This window comes from Cricetulus griseus, chromosome 4 (genome assembly GCF_003668045.3).
Source record: "Cricetulus griseus strain 17A/GY chromosome 4, alternate assembly CriGri-PICRH-1.0, whole genome shotgun sequence".
Classification (NCBI taxonomy): Eukaryota; Metazoa; Chordata; class Mammalia; order Rodentia; family Cricetidae; genus Cricetulus; species Cricetulus griseus.
The window spans coordinates 181,448,997-181,476,541 of NC_048597.1; the positions used below are offsets into that span (position 1 = coordinate 181,448,997).

General features: G+C 41.4%; 1 long non-coding RNA gene across 2 annotated transcripts; it reads left to right on the plus strand.

Annotated features, from left to right (window-relative positions):
* Positions 1-1,088: 1,088 nt before the first annotated feature.
* Positions 1,089-26,215, plus strand: LOC118238781. Of its 2 annotated transcripts, XR_004769886.1 has the most exons (5): positions 1,089-1,228; positions 8,638-8,766; positions 19,391-19,557; positions 25,254-25,348; positions 26,031-26,215. It is a non-coding gene; the product is annotated as an uncharacterized LOC118238781 (long non-coding RNA). The 2 variants fall into 2 exon arrangements; XR_004769885.1 differs by lacking the exon at positions 19,391-19,557.
* The last annotated feature ends 1,330 nt before the right edge of the window (positions 26,216-27,545 follow it).

Consider the following 27,545-nt stretch of genomic DNA (forward strand, 5'->3'; position numbering starts at 1 on the left):
TGACCTCTGGCCTCCACATGTACACACAAACGTGTGCACACCCGTTCATGCATGCACAAAGAGACACTTTGACTAGTTGCCCAGATTGTGGTTGTTGCTGGTGATGTTGTGAAGCCCAGGAATTTTACTGTTTCACTTGGTCTTCTCTCTCTCTCTCTCTCTCTCTCTCTCTCTCTCTCTCTCTCTCTCTCTCTCTCTCTCTCTCTCTCTGTGTGTGTGTGTGTGTATGTGTGTGTGTGTGTGTGTGTGTGTGTGTGTGTGTGTGTGTATGAACAGGTATGTGTGCATGTGTATATGCTCTTTTCATTTTTAAAATACTAAAACCGTTCTCCAAAATATTCATTATGAGTCAGTATTTTCTTCTTCTGAAGCGTCAAGCATACATATGGTCCATCCCCTTTGTCTTCCATGGCATCTCCTTTTTCACCCCTTTTAATACTGTTTTTACTGTGCTGGGCTTCCCTCCACTCTACCCTCTACTCTTTTTAGTTTCCCTGGTGTGTCTTGCAATTTCAAGATCTTTCCTCTGCCACTTCCAAATCTTGTGTTCTTTCTTTATAGAACCAATTGTTCCAATTTTTTATTTGTTCTATTTGTTTTGGGTCAGACTTGATATATATATATATATATATATATATATATATATATATATATCATGTTAGCCTTGAACTCACAGAGACTCACTTGCCTCTGCCTCCTGAGTGAGGGATTTAAATTTGATAGTCAAATATCTAGTCACATGTCTTACCCTGTAGAAATATTTTTCTGGTGCCATTGGCCACTGTCTTTATCTTTTCTGGTGATTATATAGATCGCCTGCTGGCTTCTTATAGATTTTTCATCTTAACAACATGAGTTTTTCCAGGACCTAATATTTGCGGAAATTCATGTTGGGGAAGGGCCAAGTCCAGCCAGAACTTTTCTCACATTGCAGAGTTTTAACAAGTTTGTTTTCTGTTGAGTTAATGGCATTAAGCCAAAATGAGTTTCTTCCAAAGCAAAGTTACTTTTCTCTGCCTCTGGCAGAGACAGATTGCTTCCTGAACATATGACTCATGTCTGTAATTTCTTTTCTAGTTTCATTTTCTTCATTTCTGGAATAAAACCAGCTACAAAAAAGCCTCTATGGAAGCAGCATGCTTTCCTTCCTCTGCTGGTGCACACAGATTTTAGGTTTCACACCTCAAGGCACACCTCCCTGGAGAAGTGTGTGTTGTCTTTTTCTAAGGTAAGTGCAAGGTGTCGCGGCTTCGTGTCTTCCTAAATAACCTTCATCACCTTTCCCACCTAGGTTATAGCTATTTTCTCCTTTGTCAGAAATAAGGTTAATCTTTCTTGTTCATTTTGTTGTTGTTGTTGTTGTTTGGGGGGAGCTTTTTTTGTTTTTTTTTTTCAAGACAGGTTTTCTCTGTGTGGCCTTGGCTATCCTAGAACTTGGCTATCCTCATTCTGTAGACCAGGCTATTCTGGAACTCTGCCTCTGCCTCCCAAGAGCTGGTATTAAAGGTGTGCACCACCACGGTCCAGCTTTCTGTTTCTTTTGAGAAGGAAATAGGAAGGAAGTGCTAGATTTATGTCACTGTCTACAAACCCTGAATCCCTTCCATTCTTCTGAAAGTGACTGTTATTTTTTGTGTGTTTTATAATGCTGACAATATTTTAGAGCATGTATAAAATTATACATAAATATGCCAATTTATACCATAATGTGCATGATTATATTTATTTGTATATTTATTTGAGACCAGATCTTGTTTATCCTAGGCCAGCCTAAACTCACTATATAACTGAGGGGGACCTTGGACTTTGAATCCTCCAGCCTCCAACTCCAAGAGCTAGGATTGCAGGTGTGCACCATCACTCCCAATTTGTAGGTGTTGCTGGGCATGGAACCAGTTTTTCAGACATGCTAGACAATCACCCAACTGACTGAGTTGCATCCCAACCATCACAGTTTTCATTTCTAAGGTAACCACTCAAAGAAGCTTAAAGGACGCTGAAGGAAGTCAGTGGTACTAAATGGTGCTGTAAAAGCAGACACTTAGGGCTTTGGTCCAGGGAATAGAATCTCCCTCTTCTAATAAACCTGGGTAAATATCACATGATATGTGACCAAAATATATTAAAGAAAAGGCTTTGAGGACTAATGTCTGATAGAAATATATAATAATAATCATAAACTTAGTGTTATAATTTAATAGTATAATATTTTTATTTATCTTGTTTGATATGTATGGGGTTTTACCTATATGTATGTATATACTTGCATCATGTGTGTTAGTATTTAGGCATTTGTATTGGCCTGCCTTTGGAGTTCTGATAGGATATGCCCTCAGCTGTTGCCACTAAGAACACCATCTGTACCTATTATGTTTCCTTTTTAAAGGGCCCTACCTACCTTCCATCCTCCACCCCTGCCCCCACTCTCTGCCTCTCTTTCCTCTCTCCCAATGCTCCTGCTCCTGGAGGCTGGTCTCCCTACTCCCATTCCCCCTTTTTATGATCCTTTTCCCTTAATAATAATAATAATAAACTTCTGTTTAAATTCTGTTGCATGGAATCTTTCTCTGTTGAGCCAATTTTTCAAATTACAACAATGTTTGTGTAGTGCCTGTAGGTCAAAAGAGAACATCAGATCCTCAGGATCTGGAGTTATGGATGGTAGTAAATCACCATGTGGGTGCTGGAAATCAAACCCAGGTCCTCTGCAAGAGCAGCCTGTACTCTTAAATGCTGAGCCATCTCTCCAGCCCCTTAGTAGTTTAACATTTGAAAAGCATTTCACATTATTTCATTTGATCTTTCAAACGGCCCACTGAAGAAAATGTTATAAAATCCTTTCTGTAACTATGGAACACAAGCATCAGAGTGGGAAAGTGTCTTCTTAAAGGCCACACAGCGAATAGCAAACCTTGGTCCCTGCAATTCAAGAAGTGACAAAGTCCCCTGGTAGAATATGTTCTCAAACAAAAGCAAATCCCACTGTCTCAAAGCTTCTGAGTCATAAAACTGTCCTAATCAAAACACATTAGCCCTCCCCTTTTTGAGTTTAAAAAAAGGTATTTGTAATTATGTATGTGAGTAGTGTTTTGCTTGTATGTATGTGCAGTGCCCATAGAAGTCAGAAGAGGGCATCAGACCCTCTGTAACTGGAGTGACAGACAGTTGTGAGCCATCATGTAGATACATAGAATCAAACCAGGTCCTCTAAAAAAGCAGCCAGTGCTCTTAACTGAGGAGCCATCTCTCCAGCCCCCTCCCACGGTCTTCTTTTTTAAAAAATAAAAAGATTTTTTTAAGATATCTAGAATAATCTCTTGGGATTGGTTACATAGCAGACAGCAAAATAAAGGTCTATACATACTTCTGTTTGTTTGGTCAATTGTGTGTGTTCAATTTGGATAACTGAACCTTAAGAAATTTCTCAGTGAGATCTGGGGAAAGAGCCTCTGTGTGTGTGTGTGTGTGTGTGTGTGTGTGTGTGTGTGTGTGTGTGTGTGATGTATGTTCATGTAGAGATGGTGTGTGTGTGTGTGTGTGTGTGTGTGTGTGTGTGATGTAGAGATGTTATGTATGTGTGCGTGGGGGGGGGGGTTCAAGTGCATGCTAGTGAATGGGTGTCTATGTGTGTGAGGCCAGAGAAACACATCAGATGTCATTCCTCCAAAATGTGACCCTTTGTTCTTTTGAGACCAGGTCTTTCACTGGCCTGGAACTCACCAAGTAGACCAACCTGGGTGGCAGGATTGGGATCCACTTGTCTCCATCCCCTCAACACCAAGGTTGGAAGTATGTGTCACTGTGCTTAGCTTTTGTTATATGGATTTTGGGGATTGAATTTGGGTCCTCATGCTTTCAACTGAACCATCTCCCTAGTCCTCATCTAATGTACCTACTTTCAACTTAGTGTTCAGATGACTAGTGGCTTGGTATTGAGCCAATTACTATCTGAGAGTACATCACATAGTCATCAATTAGTCTGTCAGAGTAGCTTCATTCTTTTGAAATAAACTGCCTCTTCCATAACTCATTCTAATGCCTTGTGGTCAGATGCTATGCAATCAAATAATTGAGACTTCTATAATATCTAAATGTAGTAGCTTGTTACAGCCAAGTACATGACATTTGACTGATTTATCTCTCTCTCTCTCTCTCTCTCTCTCTCTCTCTCTCTCTCTCTCTCTCGTGTGTGTGTGTGTGTGTGTGTGTGTGTGTGTGTGTGTGTGTGTGTTGGGGTAGGCAAGAGATGATTGTGATGAAATTAGCTGTAGACAAAACATGTTAAAGACATCAAAGCAACCTGTGAGTTAGGTGTTACATAACCATCATAACCAATCACTTTCATAAATGCATGAACTCACACCAAATAAAGTAGGTTGTTCTGACAGAATTGAAAGACTACAAACCTAGCTGGATCTGTGATGGGTTGTTTTTCTATGACCATTTTATTTTATGTGTGTTTTGCAGGTATGTATGGCTAGGTACCATGTGTGTATAGTTCCCATAGATCTCCTGCAATTGGAATTTCAAACAGCTGTGAGTCACTATGCAGGCCCTAGGAATAGAACCTGGGCCCTCTGAACTGAGCTCTCTCTAACCTCATGAATATTTTAATTAAAAATGTTATTAAAGTGTTGACTTTATAAATTCTAGGCTCTGGAAGCTAATCTCTCCTTAAAAATAGTACTATTTAAAAAGTATTGAATACATGTGGTTAAAAGTTAAAGCTAAGCGAAACTACAAGGGGAAAGAGGGAAATAAAGGAAGGAAATAAGGGAAGGAGAGAGAAAAGGAGGGAGGAGGCAGGAAGAGGCAGGATATGATTGGAAATATGAGTACTTAGAATTTCATGTGAAATTAAAAGAGGGAGAAATACATATACATTGTATGCATATATACATATACAATACATATACAATGTATACATATATACATATACAATACATATATACATATACAATGTATTGTATAAGAGGGAGGAATACATACATATATACATTGTATACAATGTATTTCTCCCTCTTAACTTTTAATTTCACATGAAATTCTAAGTACATATATATATATATATATATATATATATATATATATATATATGAAATTATCACCTTGCCTTCTGCACCTAATTCTACAGGCCCTAAAATGGCTAATTAAAACTTAACTGTGGTGCTTAGTTAATTCAGTTGACAGCCTTCCGTGGGGAATATTTTGGCAGTTAATTAAATACATTGACAGTTTTTATATGGTGGGTATAAATTTATAGTGATACAGCTATTTAAAAAAAAAACCTCACCCCAGCAACCAAATTTTTGTTCCTCTGAAGGTCCAGATTAATCTTAATCAGTTATAGGAAATGTAATTGGGCAGTTTGATTACTGACTGTTCCTGATGTACTTCACGGAGCTTGTCATTCTTATAAATTGTTTTTTTTTTTCCTGCTGAAACACAATCAGCAGAAAGACTGTATTTCTAAAACAGACACACCAGTGAATAAATTAAAATTTCTCTCCCCATGTCTCTTGTCTCACTTCTCTCTCTCTCTCTCTCTCTCTCTCTCTCTCTCTCTCTCTCTCTCTCTAAAACACACACACACACACACACACACTTATATGCTGACTTTAAATTCAGATTTAAATACTAATACCTTGAAGGTTTGTTCAATTTCATTCTTTTTTGTTGTCTTAAAAGTCATACTAGATAGGGCTACATAAGGGCATTTTTATTCAGTTGTGTGGTGTCCTTTGAGTGTGCCCACTCCTTCCTCCCCCCACCCTGCCACCAGTCCCCTTTATTTCCTGAACAGTTTCCCTTGTACTTGCATACCATCTACACACATACGATTTTATGCATCCATAAAGTATAGGACCCACAAATGAAGTAAAAGATGCATACTTCTCTGACTGATTTAATTCACTTAATGTGGATTTTGTCAAGTTGCATCTATTTTCCTGCAAAAAAACACATACTTTATGGCTAAAAAAAATGTCCACTGTATATATAAACTACTTTTCTTTACCAATATCATACCCTTAATAAATGACTAACCTGAACCAAAGATGTTACTAGGTTAAATATATGATAGAAAACAATACCAAAAACATTTGTGGTCTAACTGAGGTGTCAAAGTGTTGAAAACATAATCAGAGAATAGTCCAGGTCTAAGGGAGGCTGGAGAGATGGCTCAGTGGATAAAACACTTGCTCCTGAGGCTGGAGGACTGGAGAACTGGTTCCTAGCACTGTGCCTGGTGGTTGTGCAATGCTCCTGTAATCCTAGTGCTCCCATAATCCCAGTGCTCCTGTAATCCCTTTGTTCCTGTAATCCCAGTGCGCCTGTAATCCCAGAGTTCCTGTTATCCCAGTGCTCCTGTAATCCCAGTGCTCCTGTAATCCCTGTGTTCCTGTAATCCCTGTGTTCCTGTAATCCTAGTGCTCCTGTAATCCCAGAGTTCCTGTTATCCCAGTGCTCTTGTAATCCCAGGTCTCTAGAGCCAAAGACAGGAATCTCAGAACAAATTAGCTAGCCAGACCAAGTGAACTGGCAACTGTCACTGGAATTTCTTGTCCTGCCTGGTCCCACAGATGCTTTGCCTCAAATAAACACAGACATTATATTAATTTATAAAACTGTTGGCTGAAGGCTAGGGCGTCTTCTTGGCTAACTCTGTCTTAATTATTAACCCATAACTACTAATCTATGTATTTCTACATGGCCTTATCTTACCAGAGAACACCTGGCAATCCTATCCTCCTGGTCTCTACATGGCATCTCTTCAAGGTGCCTCTCTGCCTACCTTTCCCAGAATTCTCCTCGTCTCCTAGTCCCGTCTATCATCCTGCCTCTATTGGTCAAACAGTATCTTATTCATCAACCAATACGAGAAACATATATACAAAAGGACATCCCCCCATTAGGCAACCTCTGAGCCTAATAAAATAATTTGCCTTGATAAATGAAGAGGAAAGCACTTGAGAAAGACACCTAATGTCAACCTCTGGACCCTAAATACACCTACACACATGTGAATATGCATAGGCACATGAGTGCATGCCAAGCATACTTACACATGTCATGATACATACATACATACATACATACATACATACATACATACATACATACATGAAAATATTGGGTCTCAAATGCACCAGACTTTGGAAGCAGTAGTGTGGATTTTAAGAGGTGGTGAGGGTGTGGGGATAAGAGAAATGAGATGAGAGACTGTGATGTCATGCAAGGAGAGCTGTGATAGACTTCTCGGGGTTGGAGTAACACAGACATTGACATCACATGGAGAGACAGAGAAAGTTTCACTAACAGTATACTAACAATATGGTGTTCCACTTTGACATTCTGAAGATTCCCCATGATACTTTTTTAAAGACAAGTACTCATGAATCCCAATCCTACATATTTATTTATTTGCTAATGGCTATTCTTCCTGGATGGAGCTGATATCACATTGTGGGTTTTTTTTTTATTTCTCTGATAATTTGTGATGCTGAGTACTCAATATGCTATCATTATACACAATTTTCAGGTTAAAAGTTTATGGTTGGGATTAAAGAGATGGCTCTGTAGTTAATAGCACTTGTTCTTACAGAAGGCCCAGGTTCAACCCCCAGCACCCAGATGGCAGCTTACAACTGTTAATAACTCCAGTTGTAGAGGATCTGATGCCCTCTTCTGACTTCCATGGGCATTAGGTATGCACATGGTACACAGATGTGCATGTGAGCAAAACTCATATGCATTAAAAAAATTTATGGGGGCTCAGAGGTTAAGAGCACTGACTGCTCTTCCAGAGGTCCTGAGTTCAATTCCAGCAACCACATGGTGGCTCACAACCATCTGTAATGAGATCTGGTGCCCTCTTCTGGCCTACAGGAATACATGCAGGCAGAACACTACATATAATTAATAAATAAATAAATATTTAAAAAATAGTTTATGAAGTGTTTTAGACAATAATGTCTGAGATGAGTTTTGAAAGGCAAGAGTTTGTCAAGATGAAGGAGGGCAGAACATACAAGCCAATGGCAGAAAGTATTTTTAAATGCTAAGAAGTTTACCTTTTCTTATAAACTACTGGGGACACAATAGTTTGTCAGTAAAACAAGGACATATCTATAGCCACAACACCCCGAATGCCTCTGATGCCCTCAGATCTCAGAAGCTAAGCAAGGCCAAGCTTGGTGAGTTCTAGGATGGGAGTAAGGAGCAGACATGATGAAGATAGTTTGGGGACTATCTTCTGGTTGGTACATGTGATGGTTACTTTGTTGTTGGAATGAAATGCCCCCAGAGAAGAAACTCATGGGATGAAGGGCTTATTTTGGCTAATCATTCTAGAGAGTACAGGCCACCATGGTGGGGAAGGAGGCATGGCAGGTGGGAGCATGAGGCAGTGGACCACACCTCATCCAGTCAGGAAGCAGAGTGATAAATGAAGGCGCTCAACTCACCTTCTCTCTCTTGTTCAAGTGGGATCCCAACCTATGGAAGGAAGCCACTCACATTCAAGCTGGGCTTTCCCATCTCAGTTCATCTAGAACTCCCTCGTGGACATACCCAGAAGTGTGTCCCCTATGTGATTCTAGATCCTGTCAAATCAGTGATTCATGTTAACTACCACAGGGAGGATCCAGAGAAAGACTCTATTGGAGTTGGGATGTCACAGAAGACAAGATCGGAACAAAAGAAAGGTGAAGGTCAGAAGGTCGCCTTGCCACAGCATGAAGGTAGTCTGTGGATTGGTGTGGGTAGGTACGTATTCATTACTGGTTCTGAGCAGCTGTTTGGGAGGGCTCCACCAAACACATATTATAAAGGGTTCCTTTCCCCAGAATTATAAAACCTATCTTCTGTCTTCATCTTCTTTGTGTACTCTGGGGTTCCTAAACAAATCAGGAGGTATTTTTGGAGGCAGAGAGAAACAGTCCTGTGCAGGTCACATCTCTGCTTCACAAGCTGCCCTTGTCATCAGAGGAGATCTCAAGTCACCTGCAGAGATGAGCAGCCGACAGCTGGCCAAGCAGCCATGTCCACAGCCTTGAGGAGGAGGAGGAGGAGGAGGAGAGGGAGGAGGGGGAGGGGAAGGAGGAGGGAAGGGGGAGGAAGAGGAGCACCCACCTCTTCCACTGCCCAGTGAGCTCCATTCACCTGTCCTTCCCAAGGGATCAAGTGTACATAAGGCAACTCAACCAAGTTCATTGGTAACATCTATTAATCAGGGCAGTAAATTTCTTTCTTTCTCTTTTATTCTGGAACCTTCAATAATGCTGTGGAATGAAAAATGGTGACACAAGGTCAGTTTACCTCTAAACCCGTGACACTTCATCAATATAGTATTGACAATTCAGTTAAGGTGAAATATAAGGGCATTATTTAGCTGTTAGGAACTAGTAAATACATTATTTACTATGTTGCCTGACATTGATCATAACCAAGCCACTGAGACACCAGCTGCCTGAAAATTTTCCAGCAAAGACTTAAAAATGCTCTCTCTCTCTTCTCTCTCTCTCTCTCTCTCTCTCTCTCTCTCTCTCTCTCTCTCTCTCTCCCTCTCTCCCTCTCTCCCTCTCTCCCTCTCTATCTCCTCTTTTCCCCACCCTTTTTCTTCCCTGCCCTCTTCCTCCCTTTCCTTCTCCCTCACAATCTCTCTCTCTCAACCTTTCTCTATCCCTCTCAGTGTCTTTCTCTCTCTTCCAATCTCCCACTCTCACCTCTCTCCTCCTTTTGTGTCTTCTTCGCTCTCTTGCTCCCTCCTCTTCTGGTCCCTCTCCATCTCTCTCTCTCAGTATCTCTCTCACTCTCAATCTCTCTTCTCTCCCTCTCCCTTTCCCTTCTCGCTCTTCTCCTACCCCTCTCTCTGTACACACATGTCTCATATGATCATATTTTTGATTGATGAATGTGGGGATTTATTAGCAGGAAATGAAAACTGATAGGTATTTAACATTTAATGTGAAATAATCTACTATAACATAAAAGACTCAAAATAATACTAACTCTTTTAATTGTCCTTGAAGATTAAACTGTCACTGCAGCATTAAAAAGATAGGTGAATAACGTGAGTTATTGACAGAAGTTCTCCAAATAGAGTGGCATAATTTTAAATCTAAATTTAATTTAAATTGAAGGTATTGTCCTATCCCACTTTTTGTCTCTTTTCTCCCTCCCTCCCTCCTACTCTTAATTAATATATAGTCAGAGAATATAAATTAGTTACTGGAGGCGTATGTTTGTGCTCTGTGTGTGTGTGTGTGTGTGTGTGTGTTTGTGTGTGTGTGTGTGTGTGTGTGTGTGTTCATCTTAAAGCAGATATGTAAATAAACTGGATAGGTTCAAGTTGGATAGATTCAAGTTTTTTTTTAATTTAATCCTCATTTCCTGTTTCTATTATTTCTAATGCAAAGGGGCCATGGGGCCAGAGGGATAGCTAAGTGGTTAGGAACACTCACTGTTCTTCCAGAAGACCTGGGTTTGATTCTCAGCACCCACACTGGTCCACTCACAACTGTCTGTAACTCCAGCTTCTGGGAATCTTACACCACCTTCTGACCTTCACAGGCAACTGAACACACACACACACACACACACACACACACACACACACACACACCCTCGAACACTGGAAAACAAAACAAACAAAAACACATTTTAAATAGCTCCAGATATTCACTTTATTGACCAGATAGTTGTACTAAAAATCTATTCAGAAGAGTCATAACTTCTGGAAGAGAAAATGTCATCTAACTTGTGTGTAGTGAGACTTTCCTACAAGATGCTTTCACTGCACTTTCTGGGGCACTGGGGGTGAGGGGAGGCACACAATCTGGATTATTAGAGATAACCGGGCACTAACAGTGGTGCTTAGTTCAACCCCCCCCACAGCATCGTGTTCACACGGGATGGGCTACAGGTCTCCATTCTAACAGCATTAGAACTCAGAAATTGGAAGTAGTGTTGGCTCCAAGTGGAAGCATGTCGCTCCCACTTAAGTCAAATGGCAAAGAAATTACCAGCAGAACAGTCACAGAACTCAGTTTCCACATCAGGTGCCAGGCCATTTCATGGGGCAGTAGCACCCCCCCCATGGATGATCATTAATAAAATGGTTTTCCATGAACCACTATGACACTGTGACATCCCAAAACTGAAAGATGGCTCCTAGCTGTCCATCAATAGTCACTAATATATCACACTGCCAACTGCCATCAAGAGAGCTTTTTACCACCATGAGATCACTTGTCATTGATGTACAGAAGATGCTTGACTGGATCAACTGTGTAATTTCAACTCCACTGTAGCACTAAATACCAGAGGAGTAGGCACTTATGACAGAGAAAAAAAGAGAATGTGGCAACTATCATTACCTCCCTAAACTTGAACAACTTGAAAGAGCCCTCTTCCCAAGAGGTCCAGATCCCCCAATTTCACACGGTGTAATGGCAGCTAGCTCTACAGAACACACACAGACACTTGTCTGCTGATAAGATGCCTGTCTGCCATCACTGAACAGGTGGAGATGATCCCACAGTATCAGCCCCAGACCAAGCCTTGGGTCATCGACCTCATAGCCAATTTGAGCCTAAAGCAGTTGTCCTTAGACACCATTTAGAAACTTACTAGAAGTCAGTTCTAAGTATAGACCCATCTAGAGAAATGTGCATAAACACACACACACACACACACACACACACACACACACACACACACACGAACACAGCATGAGGGGGGAGGGAGAGGGAGGGGAGAGGGAGAATGATTGCTATTGCTGGTTTCTTGAAAGTTCCCTCAATAGAGCTTTGAGGTTGGACCTAGATGGAGGAAGTTGGGACATGGGACAACACATCCTTGGAAAGAATATCAGAAGCCTGTCGAAGTCTGTGATGGCTAGTTTTTAATTATCAACTTTCCACAACCTAGGATCAGCTGGGAAGAGTCTCAACTAGAACAGGCCAGCCTGTGGGCATGTCTGTAGGGGACTATATTAATAATTAATATAAAAATACCCACATTCCCTACGCAGGTTGTCCTGAACATTATAAGCAAGGGAAAGGCTAGCTGGGAGCAAGCAAGCAGGCAAGCACAAGGATGCGTTTATTCTCTTTGCTTTTGACTGTGGCTGTGATGTGACTGTTTGAGGCCTTGCCTTGTCTTCTCTTTGGCAATGACCTGTCACCCGGAATTGTAAGCCAAATAAATCTCTTCTCTTCTACATTGCTTTTGGTCAGGGTATTTTGCCACAGTAACAGAAATAAAACTATAATTATTATCTATGTGTCTCTTCCTCTTGATTCCCCGGGCTGTCTATGAGCTGAGTAGCTTTCTCTACCAGGCTCCCATGTATTCCCCACATAATAGACTCTCCTGTCACAGACCCAAAGCAATAGGGCCATGTGACCTTGAACTAAAACCTCTGAAACCATGAGCCTAATGAAGCTTTCCTCATTATAAGCTGTTTGTTTCAGTGAATGGGAGCCAGATAATACAAGGATCCACAGTCTCAGTGGAGCCAGACTTCAGAAGTCCATGTACAGAGCCCTTTAACCCCAAATTGGCTGTAGCCCACTCCCTCTGTCCTCGTGCCTCTGTGCTCCATTCTCATGTCTGCCTCAGGCCTTATGAAGGCAGCCCTTATTCTACTGAACTCAAAAGCAACCTTGCATGTTTTTCCAGTCAGAGCTCCTAAAGGCCACTCAGACTGAAGTTCGTGAGTCCAAGAGTTAAACCATCCTTGGCACTTTGATCCCATAGGAATCCCTGGTGAAGAATGTCTGCCCAAAGGACTGGAGAGATGGCTCAACGGTTTAGAACATATACTGCTTTTACAGAAGACCCAAGTTCAGTTCCCAGTACCACACAGAAGTTTACCACTTGCCTGTAACTCCAGCTCCAAGGGATCTGAAACTCTCTTCTGGCCACCTTGGGCACTTACTCTCTCTCTCTCTCTCTCTCTCTCTCTCTCTCTCTCACACACACACACACACACACACACACACACACACACACACACACACACACAACTAATAAAAATCAGTAGTTTTAAAAAGAATGTCTGTTGAAGACAGACTTTGCCTAGCATAATTTCCCCCTCTGCAGATTCCTGTATGGCTCTTTAATGGTGTGGAAAAGCAGCCTACTGTGGTGTTCAGGAAAACAAAGCCACCCACAGTAAGAAATTAAGATCAAAATTACATAAGGCTTTACAAAAATAATAGTATTCTAGCTACATTTTTCAACTGAGCCATAAAATCATTTCCCAAGCCAGAAGGATCATTATCTCCATTTCACAGGTGGAAAACTGGGAATTACAGAGAGGTTAATGGCTGTGTCTAAGAGCACACAGCACGCTCTCATCAGAAAGTGCCAGAAATACAGGTAGAGTCCAAGGCTCACACTGTTCTGTGATAACCCGAACTTTCTTGAACAAGTTAGACTTGGCCTAATTGGCATTCAATTTTAAAAAATGTCTTTCATTAAAAATATAATTTGAAGAACTGGGTAATTGATTCACATTTGATTAAGGCAGATTCTGTTGGATTAGCATGATTAATAGATAAAATTATAATCAAACAGAAAGCAGTATAAAAGGTGGTAAGTCATGGATCACATTAAGACACTACATTTTAAGATGGATGTGCTGGCGTTTGTTTTGTATTAGAAATGTTCATTCCACTATACAGCTCACACTGCTCAGTTATCACTGGAAGTTAGAATGAGGCTTGTGTTCAGGATTGAAAGAAATGCTTGGGAGATGGTTTTGTTTCTCAGCCAAGGAAACCTTGGCCATCCTTTTTCTGATTCTCCCTGAGTCAATTGGTCCAAGCTGGGTGGTAAATTTCTCAAACTGATAATGAAGTAGGCCATTCCAGTGATTATCCATGCTCAGACCTCTACACAGTTAATGCCACATCCAGCTTCCAGGAATCCATATAGGAATAATACAGTTCACAATGTTGTCTGTAGATACAAAACTGTACTCTCCCCAGTAGCAACTTGGAAATTCCCCCGCCAGTTAGCTGACGTGAAACAATTCCTGCACTAGCCACATTCTAGCAGCCAAACCTGAGATCAAAGTGTAAACTAGAATATTTAGGGGTTTGGTATCCAGTCTTAAACTCCCTTCAACCAGAGATAGGAGCTGTGGTACTGCTATAAATGGAGATGGACGGTATGAATGGAGGTGGGTGGTATGAATGGAGACGGGTGTGAAGGTTAACCTTGTTCTCACCACCAAGACCTTCTTATCAGAGGGCTGCCTGAGTAGTAGCAGCCTTCTTCCCTAAACATCATGTCTGTATAACAGAGAAGAGGAAGACGACTAGGAAAAGCCTTAATTGTTTTTTGGTCTGTGTCAATGTCCCAAAGCCAACTTATATGACATACAACACGTAGGAAATCCTGTGTCCCTGCAAGTCAGCCCCAGGGTAAGCCCCTAGCCGTTATCAAAGGTAGGTTAGTTCTAAGATTACTACAGTCTCCCTGTATCCTTATTTATGATGGTGTAAACTCTAAGAACTAGAACTGAAGGATGGTCTTACAAAGAGAGTTAGTTCTTTTTTTGCATACAAATACAGAATGTTTAAAGACGGATTGTATTTCTTGTTAAAGTAGATATTGTAAGGTAATTTGGTAACAGGCATGTAGCATGCTTGACCTGTGAGTCATTCCACGAATGTCTATGCACAGTAAGATGAATTCAAGACTGCCATTGCAGCAATATTTGTAATTATATTTCAAAATAGCAGAAGCAATCTAATGGTTCATTAACAATAAAGCATCCAATAGCTCACAGTATAGCTACATCATGGATTATGAATCCAAACCAGGTATGGTGGTTCCTGCCTGTAACCCTAGTACTTAGGGGACTGAGACAGAAAGATGACCAATCTTGGCTGCATGGTGAGATGTTGTCTCAAAAAAAAAAAAAAAAAAAGAAGAGGCTGGAGAGAGAGCTCAGCAGTTAAGAGCACTGGCTATTCTTACATAGGACCCTGGTTCAGTTCTCAGCACCCACATGGTGGTTCACAACTGTCTGTAACTCTAGTTTCAGGGTATCCATCATCTCTTCTGAGCTCTGAGAGTACTGAACACACACCTGCAGGAGAAACACTTATACACATAAAAATAAGTAATTTATTTATAAATAAATAAAAAGAAAAAGACTAGAGCCAACCATTATATCAAGGAATGATTTTTAGTTAAGATATATATATGTGTATATATATATATATATATATATATATATATATATATTCTATTTTTAATGTTTTTAAACACAGAACCAAATATCAGTGATCAGTGGACTGGTCTCTGAAGAGGAGGAAGGACCGGACATAAAGATGACCTCTCTCTCTCTCTCTCTCTCTCTCTCTCTCTCTCTCTCACACACACACACACACACACACACAGAGAGAGAGAGTGAGAGATATTTTTTATTTAAAATCTCCTACAGTTTTATCCAAAATGTGATAGCCAAGATTTGTCCCTTTCTCTTGAAATTGTCTCTCTTTCCAGGTTTTCACTAGACATATGCTAGCCTGCTTATGGATCCAGACCACACAGCAATTTGCCTTGACATATTTGGGCCCAAATAAATGGTAAAAGAAAACATTCAAATTCCTTTTTTTATTCAGCTCTGGAAGCCAATGGGAAATAACGTATTACCTGTGACAGAAGCCCAGTGTTCTCCAGGCACTGTCCCCAAGTCTGAGGTTGCCCTCACAAAGAGCAGCCATCACCCTGGATTTCCTCTGCCTGTCTATTTGAATCAGGTGTAATGATAGCAATAATAGCCACTAACATTTCTGAATGCTTCTAATATCCAGCACTTTGTGACCCATCTAAGTGTAAATTAGATACAAACAGCTCAGAAAGCCTCCTGACACTTGCCGTCTCCTCCTCTGGGGTGCTTCCAAGGGAAATACATGAGACTGAGAGTTGATCCTTCACCTCACAGCCAATGAACGACAGTGGCTGTATCATCCATCATCTAAACTGGAACAGTTTTAAAGCAAAAGGGGGAAAATAATAACTGCAAGAAAATCAAAGATAAACCAGAAACGTGCCAGGTGATCCGAAAAGCACGTGACTGCTGGAATCACAGGACAGTCTCCCAGGCAGCTGTGTGGCTTTGAGAATCATTGGGGCAAACTCCCTCTGCTCTAGAAGATACTTGCCCAGCACTTACATTTGCCTAAGGAGATGTGTATTTACCAGTATTTAATTATTTCGTTATTGATGGGCAATTGAGCTACTCTTGCTTTTCACCCATCAAATATACATAACACTTTTAGAACTATCGTGTGGTCTGCATCCTAGAGTGTTACAATGAGAGCTTCCCTTTTCTCCCTCTATCCTTCCCTTTCCTCAAAGCACTGCAACAACGAATCACAATATCTTATTAACTCCCTCGTTGGTTAGTAACGTCCACAGAATCTTAGAAGCATGCTTATTTTACGTTTGTATAAGAACCATCATGTTTCTTTTTAGATTTTTATTTAATTTTTAAATCACCTGTATAGGTGCATGTCTGTGGGGGAGGTGTGTGCACATGTGAGTGCATTGCCCCTGGCATTCAGAAGAACATGTCAGATCCCCCCTATTGGGAGTCACAGGTGGTTGTGAGCAACCCCTGTGGGTGCTGGGAGCCAAACCCCAGTATGTGATTGTAACTACAGAGCCATCTCTCCAGCCCCATGAAGGTACTTCTTTTTAATTATCCTCTCAGGGTTTTGATGTCATGCACCAAGGAGCTCTGACCAAGCAGGAAACTGTGTTGCCTTAGAATTTCATTCATTCAAAGAGCAAAGTTGGGCTAGGAGTCATTTAAGACTAGGAACATTTTTTTTTCTTAGCTTCCAGAATAATTAACTGTCAAGTGGTGATAAGGCGTCCATCTCTGTCTACGGTCCTTGAGATGCTCCACTCTTCTATCCCTTCCTCCCTTCCCTAGCAGTTTTCCAACATTGTTTGTTTCTGTTTCGTGCCTAAAGGACTTTATGGTGACAATCACAATTACTAGAGTTTTATTTCATGTTCATTTGGTAATAAAATTCATGAAATATCAGGTTCTCCTTTCCTCTGAATTAAAGATGGAAATTTCAGTTCTTAGACTTTTCCTATTATATAACAGATTTTCTATTTTGAGCTTGAATGGTCTAAGAATTCCAGGCTCTCCAGCAGAGAAACAGCTCTATGCTCTCTGGACTTATGAGTTCTCATCTGTCTGACTCCATTATTATTGTTAATGTGCTTGTTTATAGTGTTAGGCCTTGTGCACTCAACCACTTAGTTACAGGTGCAGACCTGCTATTTCTATTCATAACCCATGAATAAACTTGTCGAAAACTTTTTTTTTAAGTTACAATGGCTGGAGAATGTGGCTCAGCAGTTAAGAGCACATGCTGCTCCTGCAGAGGATCCAAGTTCAGTGCTAGCATCCATACAAAGAGGCTTACACTGGTTGTAATTCCAGCTGTGGGGGATTTGATGCCCTCTTCTGGGCTTTGAGGACAACACACACATGTGGCACATATACAGACACGTGTGGATGCATAATTAAAAATAAAACAAAATAGTCTGTGTCAACATGACTGTAATCCAAAAATTCCTTTAGCTCTCCTAGTGTGGAGAGAAATGTTTCCTGTGTCTGGAGAGCAAGCAAGATAGCAGTCCCCTATCTGTATCAAATTCTTTAGTTTGATAGCTGCATTTTGAGTCTACAGAGAAATGCATTTATTCATTTGCAGGAAACATAGGGAAGCAGCACATCAGCATTGATCTGAAATAATATAGGAAAAAGGTCTTTTGAGTCTGTTTGCAATTTGGAAAGTTCAATATTGTTTTGAAAAAAAGAAAATCCACTTGGTTCGAAGGTGTGAGCATTCTAAATGCTGCTTGGTAGAAATTGCTAATTTGCTTTCAACGTCTTCTAACCATACAGCTCTATTTTTTCCTATTAAGTTCTTGTCATGTAAGCCAGACATTAACTGTTTTCAGAGACCTCTATTTCAGTCCCACCTGTCATAGTTTGTAACAGAAGTGCTGATTCTCGTGGACTCACTTATTATCTCCGCATGGGGGCCATCACTCATTGTATCATTAGCTGATAATGACCAGATGGGTTGATTGAGCTGTAAATGACCACGGTTAGAGACCGCAGCTTTAGCTGATTAGATAAATATGCCACATATTTCATTTTGATCATATCAATTTCACTATCATTTGACTGAAATGTCTCCTGTCAACCTAAAGTTCTCATTAAGGCATGGTAATTTCCCTGAAATATGACTGTATGCCCGGCTTCTATCAGCCAAAACCAATAGTTACAGAAAAGGAAGGTTATTTTCTATTTTAGCAAGAGCCTATCTCTGTGAGTGCCTCTAGTTCTGGCTGCTCTTCCTTTGTGAGAAGGGAGTAGAAGGGACATCTCTGTCACTCATGGAGGGCAGAGAGCACTGTTTTCATTGCAGCTCTTGTCTAGCCACAGAATTTGGTGGAAATATTTGGGGCTCCCTCACCCCAGTTAGTCCTGAAAAGCAACTGCCCTTGGCACCTCACATCTGACATTGCTGAGACTTTCTAGCCCACTGCTTTGTAAACTGAAACATGAATCCTTGAGGGACTGAGTGTTTAAAATGCAGATGTAAATCCTCAAGACCCAAGAGATTGCATTTCTAATAGACTCCAGACAGATGCCAGCATTGATGGTACACGGTCCACACTGAGAGTGAACACCAGGGGCCAGCAAGTGGGTCACTGCTGCTTTGCCAAGAACAAATCATAGAGTTGTATAGGGAGAGGTTCAGCTGAATGCCCAGTGGTCTTCAGACTATCTACCTACTCAAGTGTGCAGCTGATCTGGTTATCAGCTAGGTGGACACAACAACCACAAGAGCTGTTTTGTTATGCTTCAGTTGTGTGGTTAAGAAAAGAGCCAAAGGGCAAGGATGTAGCTCCATGATGCAGCACTCGCTTAGTTACCATCCACAAAGTCCTGGATTCAACCCCAGAAAAGGGAAAGAGAGAGGGGGTTGGGAGGGAGGGGGGAGGAAGGGAGGGATGAAGAGAAAGAAGGAAGGAAGGGAGGCACAGAGAACAAAGGGAGGGAGGAAGGAAGGAAGGATGGGAGGATGGAAAGAAGGAAAGAAGAAGGAAGAGAGAGAGGGAGGGAGGGAGGAGGGAGGAGGGAGGACAGAGGGAGGGGAAAAAGAAAGATATACAAGAAAGAAAGAGGGAAGAGAAAGAGACAGAGGGAGAAGGGAAGGGAAGAGAAGTGATAGTAAAGGAAAAATAAAAAAAAATATATCATGTTCAAGTAATGCTATGAACCTTACTGGAATGTGAAACACATCTTTTCCTCCCGGAATCTCTTGTACAGCCCTGGAAAAGACAGTGCTCTGTCAATTCCATGTAAAAGACAACACATAGAGCTTCTCGAGCTGCCCTGGATACTTCCAGATCTGAAGGCTTATAAATTGACCTGACAATCAAGTTTGGATTTATTTTGTCGTCAGCGTAGTGACCACGAAAGGAGCCCTTTTGAAAGTAAGTAGTGGCGTGTTGCTAAGGCTCTTCCACAAGGAGCCGGATTCAGCATTTTTAGGGATGAAGATTACCCTGGTAATATCAGTGTGTCAACATCTTAGTAAATCAGCACTTTCCATTTTAAGTAGTCTCTGAAACTGGAAAAAAACAGTCTGTAGAGAATAATCCCGCTATATAGCGCTGACTATGCCCAAATGGGCGTGGTCACAGGTATGCAGAAAGGATGGGATAAAAAAATGGGAAGGAGGCTGTCACTGTATTTCTTCTTACTAAATATACTATTAATAACCATATCCCGTGTTCGATTCTGTTCCCTTTCATGGGTCTTACTACTCGGGGATGTGGATCTGCAAGTTGGGGTTTTAGGAAGTAAACTGTCTTGATGAAGCTTGCAGAACTACTGGGCGGGTGGGATTTGAATTGTTTTCATGACTTCAAAGCTCAGTGGCTTGCTAGCCATATGTAACAAAAATGATAGTCGGTAGAAATGTGAGTTTTAACTTGGTGGGAGATTATTCAAACACTAGCATTTGTTATTTGCCCACAATTCTGCAACTATGACATAAAAGAGAAAGGATTGAAACCCAAGTGTGACTGACCATACTGCTCATAGGGGCACAAAGTAAAATGTTGAAAGTAGCAGGGGTGTGTGTGTGTGTGTGTGTGTGTGTGTGTGTGTGTGTGTGTGTGTGTGTGTGTGTATGTGTTGTCATCGTTTTGGACAGCATTTTAGAGTTGATACTTTGGCTTCTCCGTGTCCTAGGATGGTCTGAAATCTGATGACAGCATCCTGAGATGGACACTTGTTTGGATTCTAAGTTGTGAAAGCGAAACTCAAGAACTCAGAATCACAAAGGTGCTAGTCCCAAAACCAATGTTTGAGGCATCAGATGCCATGAGCCATGATGATCGCAGTTACCCAAAGACCTCTGTGTATTTCTGCTGCATTTCTAATGCGTGCATCCCCAACCCTGCCTGGAAATCCTGGTCTCCATTTTGAAGCTAGCCAAGGCCCTGAATTGCTTTAGATTCCTGAAAGAATAACAGATACTTAATAGCACTCTGTTGAGAACCTGCAATCTACAGAACCGAAAATGACACCAGCCCTTAAAGAGCTCACACACCAGTACACATGCAAAGACGCAGAGGTTGCTACTTGTACAAGATGGAAAGGCCATTCAACCCAATGTACAGAGATAAACTGAGTCTACAACTCCATGAATATAGAACACACAACTCCTTAGCGCAGCAGGCAGCACATCAGCCTCATGAATAAATGATATAGACACCTCTTCTTGAAAGCAGGGAGTTGCTTGTGTACTTTGCAGGTGGATTCTAAGAGACCACTGCATTTTGAATGGTTTATTTATTTGCTTACTTATCTGTTTTGTGCATATGCATGCTTGCCTATGTGAAGTTATGTGCACATGGAGGCCAGAATTGGGTTTTCCCAGAATCTGGAGTTACATGTGCTTGTGAGCTGCCACGTGGATGCCAGGCACCAAACCCAATTTGTCTGCAAGCGCAGAACACAGTCTTAATGACTGAGCCATCACTCCAAGCCTGAGACCATTTTATTTTGGTCCAGAGTTAAGTTGTTTCTTTTCCTACATCCCAGAGCTCAAAGAAGCCAATTAGAAGTTGTTTAGCAACTTACCCTGACATGCGTTAATGATTATACCTCTCCAAGATTCTCCTACAATGGTGGTGACAGATAAAAACAAGCCTCTTGCCCAGACATGCAGAATTCTTACTGTGCTGCAAGCCTCACCTGCGCTCTGGCCTCTGGAACAACCCTGCCTTCTACTCTTTACCTAGGCAACTCTCATTCATCCTTCAGGCTTCAGCTTGTAGCTGCAGGATATGTGAAAAAACAAACATCTCCAATCTGTGACTTCAAGGCATGAAGGTGTATGTATCACACATTGTGTACCTCTTAGCTGGGGCTGGGCTCCTTCTTACACTAACTCAGGTTCACAGTAGAGCCTCCTGCTTCTGAAGGAAAAAAGATGAGGACACACTATTATTATCAATAGATGACATGGATTGTCTCCCATTAGATCTTGACACAGGCATAAGAGAGCTTGTGAGTGAAAAATTTCTACAGCCACACACAACTCCCTCTGTTTTCTCATCAAAGCTTCAGGATGGATAGCATCATACCACAATGGTCTGGTTATTAGTCAGCAGCTGCCCACAAGTTATGTAGCCACATCTTAGGAATTGAACCATTACCTCCTGAGGGAGAAAAGGAAACTCAGAAGGTTCTGTATTAACCTTCTGTATAACAACTCACAAGTCTTATAAACTTCCTGAAACCCACTATAGTCACAGGGCCCTTTCATGTGGTTGTACAAGCAGTAACAGTTGCTGGGGAGAAGAGACTCTTGATCAGTAGAGCTGTCCCCAGGTTCTGCATGAAGCTCCAGGAGGATGCAGCTTTCATGAGTCATCACCCAGATTGGGTGGGACTTTTTGGTGATTCGTCTGCCTTTGAGATAATCATGCTCCTACAAGTAACCCCCCACCCAGACTTCTTGATGTAACCCCAACAAATTCATTAGTCTAGTAAGCTACACTGGGTGGAAATATTTCTTTGACGATGCAAGTGCCCCATCTGGGATGAGGAGATGTGTGCTCATGTCTCTCCAAGAGAAGTCAAACAACAACCAAGTTTCTCTAGGCAGATGCTCAAACGCATCTTTATATCCAACACCACCATGTGTGGCATACCCACACTCAAGGTGGAGGGGGGATAAGGGAGGAAGGCAGTGTTTCTTTTTTATAAAATGTAAGTCTGTATCTTTAAATGTATGATTTCAAAACAATTCAAAAATGCTATTTGTATCTTCCATTCCTTAGATAGGATTTGCAGCTAGCCTAAAGCTCTAATTCTGACTTCGCTTGTGAATGCAAATATTTTAACAAGTATAACACACAGAGGCCTGAACTATCAATTATTCCTAATAGCATATGTAAAATACCTTGTTTATCCCAGAGATCCTAAATTAGACTAAGGAGAGGGGGAAAAAACAACTACCTTAAAAATGAATCTGAGATTCAGCCGTGATCCTCAGCTTGTCTTGCAAATTATTCAAAAGTTAGAGCTGGCTAAGGTTTATGAAAGATAAGCAAAACTCCATTTTCTTAGCTGGAGTGGACTTTGATGGTTGAACAGGGAAAACAAAGGCAGAAGTTATTCGTCATAACTATCTATGCTTACAGCTGAGCAATAATGTTCTTGTATACTTAAGGGTTTAAACAGATAGCAGTTGAATTTCTAGTCCCCAAAAAGTGGTTTAGAAAAATTCACCAGGGCTTGAGGATGTATGGATGTATTGTTCAGTGTTGAAGTGCTTACTTAGCATGTGTAAGATCTGAGAGAGAGAGAGAGAGAGAGAGAGAGAATTTGCTGTTGAATTCAGCCAAAATGATAAATTCTTCAAAAATGTCTAGCTGCTTGCAAGTAGCTTGAACAAATTAAATGATGTGTTTCCTGCAAGCCAGGACATCTAGTTATCACCACAAGGTATTTTGGAAGAAAAACAATGTCATACATTTAAAATAAAAACTGTAGTTCACTAAAATGGCATTATTTTTTTAAGCACAACTCTTTTTCAGATTCATATAATCTTTAAATGCAAGAGTTTGTTTAAATACTTACTTTATGCATATGTGTGTATGCCACCCTGTATGTCTGTGTTCCATGTAGGGGGAACCCTTGGAGGCCAAAAGAAGGCATCAGATTCCCTTGGAACTAGAGTTACAGATGGTCATGAGCCATCATATTGGTTCTGCAAACCAAATCCAGGTCCTCTAAGAAAGCAAAAAGTGTTCTTAAAGACTGAGCCATCTCTTCAGGCCCTCAAGTACAAATGTTATCTATTCATCATCAGACTTACCACAAAGAATGCACTTACTGATTTTATTTCATTCACTATGAAAGTTTCTTAGTTGAATTGGCCCTAAGGAAGATCTGTGACCCTATTTCTTAAACTGTGGGCCATAGAGAAGAATATTGTAATTGAAAAAGAAAAAGGAGAAGGAAGAGGGAAGAAGAAGGGGGTTTTCTGAATGCCCAACAATCAAATACTAATTCAAAATCAAAGGCATAATAAACCCAGGATGTTCCTGGCAGCTTCACTTGAACACGACTGCAGCCTTCATTCTGAATGCACATGTGTACTTTACACGAGAATGCAGCTGGGTCTTACAGTGCCATCAAACCCTGTTTGAAACTCTCAGCTCAGTTTTGAAAATACTATGTTTTATGAATGGCAGTGTTTTTTATTGCACACATAAAGTTCTCTGCTCTTAAAGAAACAATGGTTTAATTACAGGAGACAGGGCCTTTTCACATTAACCTACCATTATTTCTCAGCATGTAAGTATCAAAGCATTGTAACTCTTACTGTGTTAGAATGTTTGGGTTTTAAATTTCCTGTTTGAGTGATGAGTGAAGGCACATGTTGCCAAGTCTGATGACCCGAGTTTAATCCCTGGGACCCACACTGAAGAAGAAGAAACCTGGCTCTACAAAATTGACTCGGATTTTAACAGAGAAATTCTCATGAGCCCCCTCACAGCTGACATTTGCATCAGCTCCCCCAAGCTAGAAACAGGATAGGAAAGTCTCCAACAAGGGCTTCTTTCTGTGTAATTTTGTCCTTTTCCTGTTGAAGAAAACTATGCTTGCACCATATGCATGGACTCGTGAGAAATATGAGGTTCTGTTGCAGGTGCTTTTTCATTTCCTATTAGCCCATTTTTCCATCTAAAAAACAACTGTGGGGCGATGGATGAAACTGAAATGGTGCTGAGTTTATCTAGCATGCATGAAGCCCTGGGTTCAATTCCCAGGATCAGGTGAACCAAGAGTGGTGGTGCACACATCTTATCCCAGCCCTGGGAGGTAGCGGCAGGAGGGTCAAAAGTTCCAGGTCATCCTCTGCTACATAGAAAGCTCTAGATCAACCTGGGCTGTGTGAGGCCCTGCCAAATAAAAATTCACTATGGAACTTGTTTGATCCTGGTTAATCTATGAATCTGGAATTTATCAACAAGTCCTAAAGTATGGAATAGTTAACTCTGTCTGCAAAGCTAGGGCACAGTTTAAAAGCTAAGGAAAACTGTAATGGATGAAACTGAACCTACTTATCTATTCTGACCACAAATCGAGTCTTTCCACAAATACTGATTGGGTACCAAACTATATGTCAGGCCCTGTGTTTGTGGATAGTATAATATGAAGAGAGAGAACAAGCCTAGGAGATAACAGGGAGGCAATACAGGGTCAAATCATCACATCCAGGAACACAGTGTCCAACTGAGGCAAGCACTGTGAAGGGTGACCCTTGGAATGTGAACAACACCGAAACAACTTGACTTAGAGCAGAGAGAGGAGGATGTCAGGGAAGCCTTGCCTAAAAGGATGACCCTTAATCTGAAATCTGACAGATGACAAGGTACAGGCAAGAGTCTGGGAACAAGTAAGAATGGGTGGGAAGCTGAAACATTTTGAACAAGTGAGGTAAGGGGGAGGAGCTAAGTCCAAATCACGTGCACCTGGAAAGGATCCAGACGATGTAGGATAGGTGCTAATATCTTGCTCTCCTTCATATAATTAGATGCATTTTAAACAATGGAGTACACTGCCTGACTTGTGTTCTGATAAAATGGTTTTCCTTCCACTGCAGAGAATGGACTTCAATCAGGGGAAATGAGACATCTACACAAGAGATGATGGGCTTGGATTTGGTGCCCCAGCAGCAGAGGAGAAATGTGTGCAAATGTAAGAGGCAATTATATAAAACTGGTAAGATTGGAAGGAATATTGGTTCTAGAAGGTGAGAGGTGGAGGTAGGCTTGAGAATGAGTCTAAAGTATCTAGTTTACTGGCATTTTGGACGCTGGGACTACCAAGTTGGGTAGATGGAATGAGAAGATCATGTCTGTATCTGAGACTTGGCTTGACATGCTCAATTTGTGGTGCCCTTGAAACAGCCAGTTGGGGGGGGGGGTGAGGCAGGTCCCTGTATAGGCCAGTAGCTCAGAGGAAAGTCTGAGCTGGGGATTCAAACTTGGAGATCCTTAGTTAGTTACAGTGCAGAATTTACAGACTGTTTTTAGAAGCATGTGCAGACTTCTATAGACTCTATCAAGTAAATGGATGGAAAGCTGGAAGGTAACCCAGGAAAGAGTTTCAAGGATAGATGGATCAGTTGCATCTATTTCTGTTGAAAGACGCAGAGAACAGAGATGGTTGCATAGACACTAAATTTAAAAACAAAGTAAGCAATGGCAGAGGTTCGAACAGCCTCAAATATCATTGAGAGTACTCAGCAGGGTGATGCCACATACACAAGGTAGATGAGCTGAACCTCATCTCCATCCTCGAAGCATCATCCCAGGAGCCTAATCACTTTGCACTGTGCTGAACAGAGCATTTCTCTGAACTGCATCTTATACAATAGGGAATAACAACACCCCTCCAAGACTCAGTGAACACAGGAGAAGAAGGAGCAAAAAGAGTGCAAGAGCTTGAGGGCTGTGGGACACTATCTTCTCGGTGTGACATGGCTGCTGCACCCTTGAACTCACAGCAGCTGTGGTTACCTGCCTGGGACCTGCTCAAGACAATAAAAGAATGGCAATATTGCTCTTTGACTCAAGATTGTTAGAGGGATATCAGTAAAACAAGATGTGCACACTGGCTCCAGACTACCCAGTGGAGTTAAATGTCAGACAACCAGTTTTTACTTCTTGCCTCTAGCTTAGCATCCCGAACTCTCTTCCTTCTGATCCTTGCTAGATGGGTAACTCAGCAAGAGTGCTTCTCCATGACTGGTCATGGCTTACTGAGCTGCAGTTTCTAGCTGTCAAAAGGGACCTCCCGTGACTTCAATGATGATGCAAAGAGACAGGGTCTCAGCGTCCTTCGTGGGTAGCTTGGCTGACCAGCAGCAAGAGATTATTCTAAACAAGAACCTTTTAATCCACTGTACCTAAAATCACAACCCCTAGGGCAACTGTTTTATCCACCTGCTCAGAAAGTAATGGTAATTCCATAAGATTAAAATGCCACTTTGTCCCTCTCTCGCTTAAATCGAATCACCCAACCTTGTAAGGATAACAGGCTTTGCGGAGGTTTTTTGAGCCAAAAGAATCATTTGGAAAAATAAGGCAATAATGCCATCTTGGGGCTTCTGTTGACAACACAGTCTACCTGAGCAGCAGATGGGAAAGGAAAGATGTCCCAGGGGTTGCTCGGTGTCACCACAGCAGCGAGAGATCCTCCAGGGCTTCCACCCCACCACCCACTTTAAACCAGCATCCTACAGCTAAACAATTTAAAGGCTAACAAACAGACTTGGGGGCTGACCTTTGCTTATACTGAGATACCAGCTGGATCAAGCTCAGCTTGGGTCTGCTTAAGGATAGTCCTATCTAGTCATGTTCTAGTACCAGGATGACTTGAAGTCATACCCCTTCATTTCTCACCCATCTTTTCTGCACAGTCCTGACGAAATGGAACTGCTAGGGTTTTTGCTGGATTTGGGGATGTAGGGAGTGAATGGCTCATAGAACCAACTACCAAGATCAGCAAGTGTGAGAAGACAGTGACAGGACTCTTGGGTGGAAGTGAGCTTTATTCCCTGATACAACAGCTTAATAAATCTTTTCACTTGCATGGTTGTCCCCTGGTAACTTTTCTTAAGATAGTAAAGGTCATAAATTATAGTTAGAATTTTTCATGAATAGCATAGCATTTGCCCACATTTCCTAAAAGGCAAGTGAAAATTCAGCCAAAGTTTCAGGGAATCTTATAGCCAGTAATTTAGAATTAATTTATTGCTGCCATGAGGATCCACAGAGTCAGCGAAGTAATCACTCAACTTGACTTTTCTATCTGAGGGAGTAAAACTTAACTTTCTGGGGCCAGTGAGAAAGGTAAACACACACACACACACACACACACACACACACAC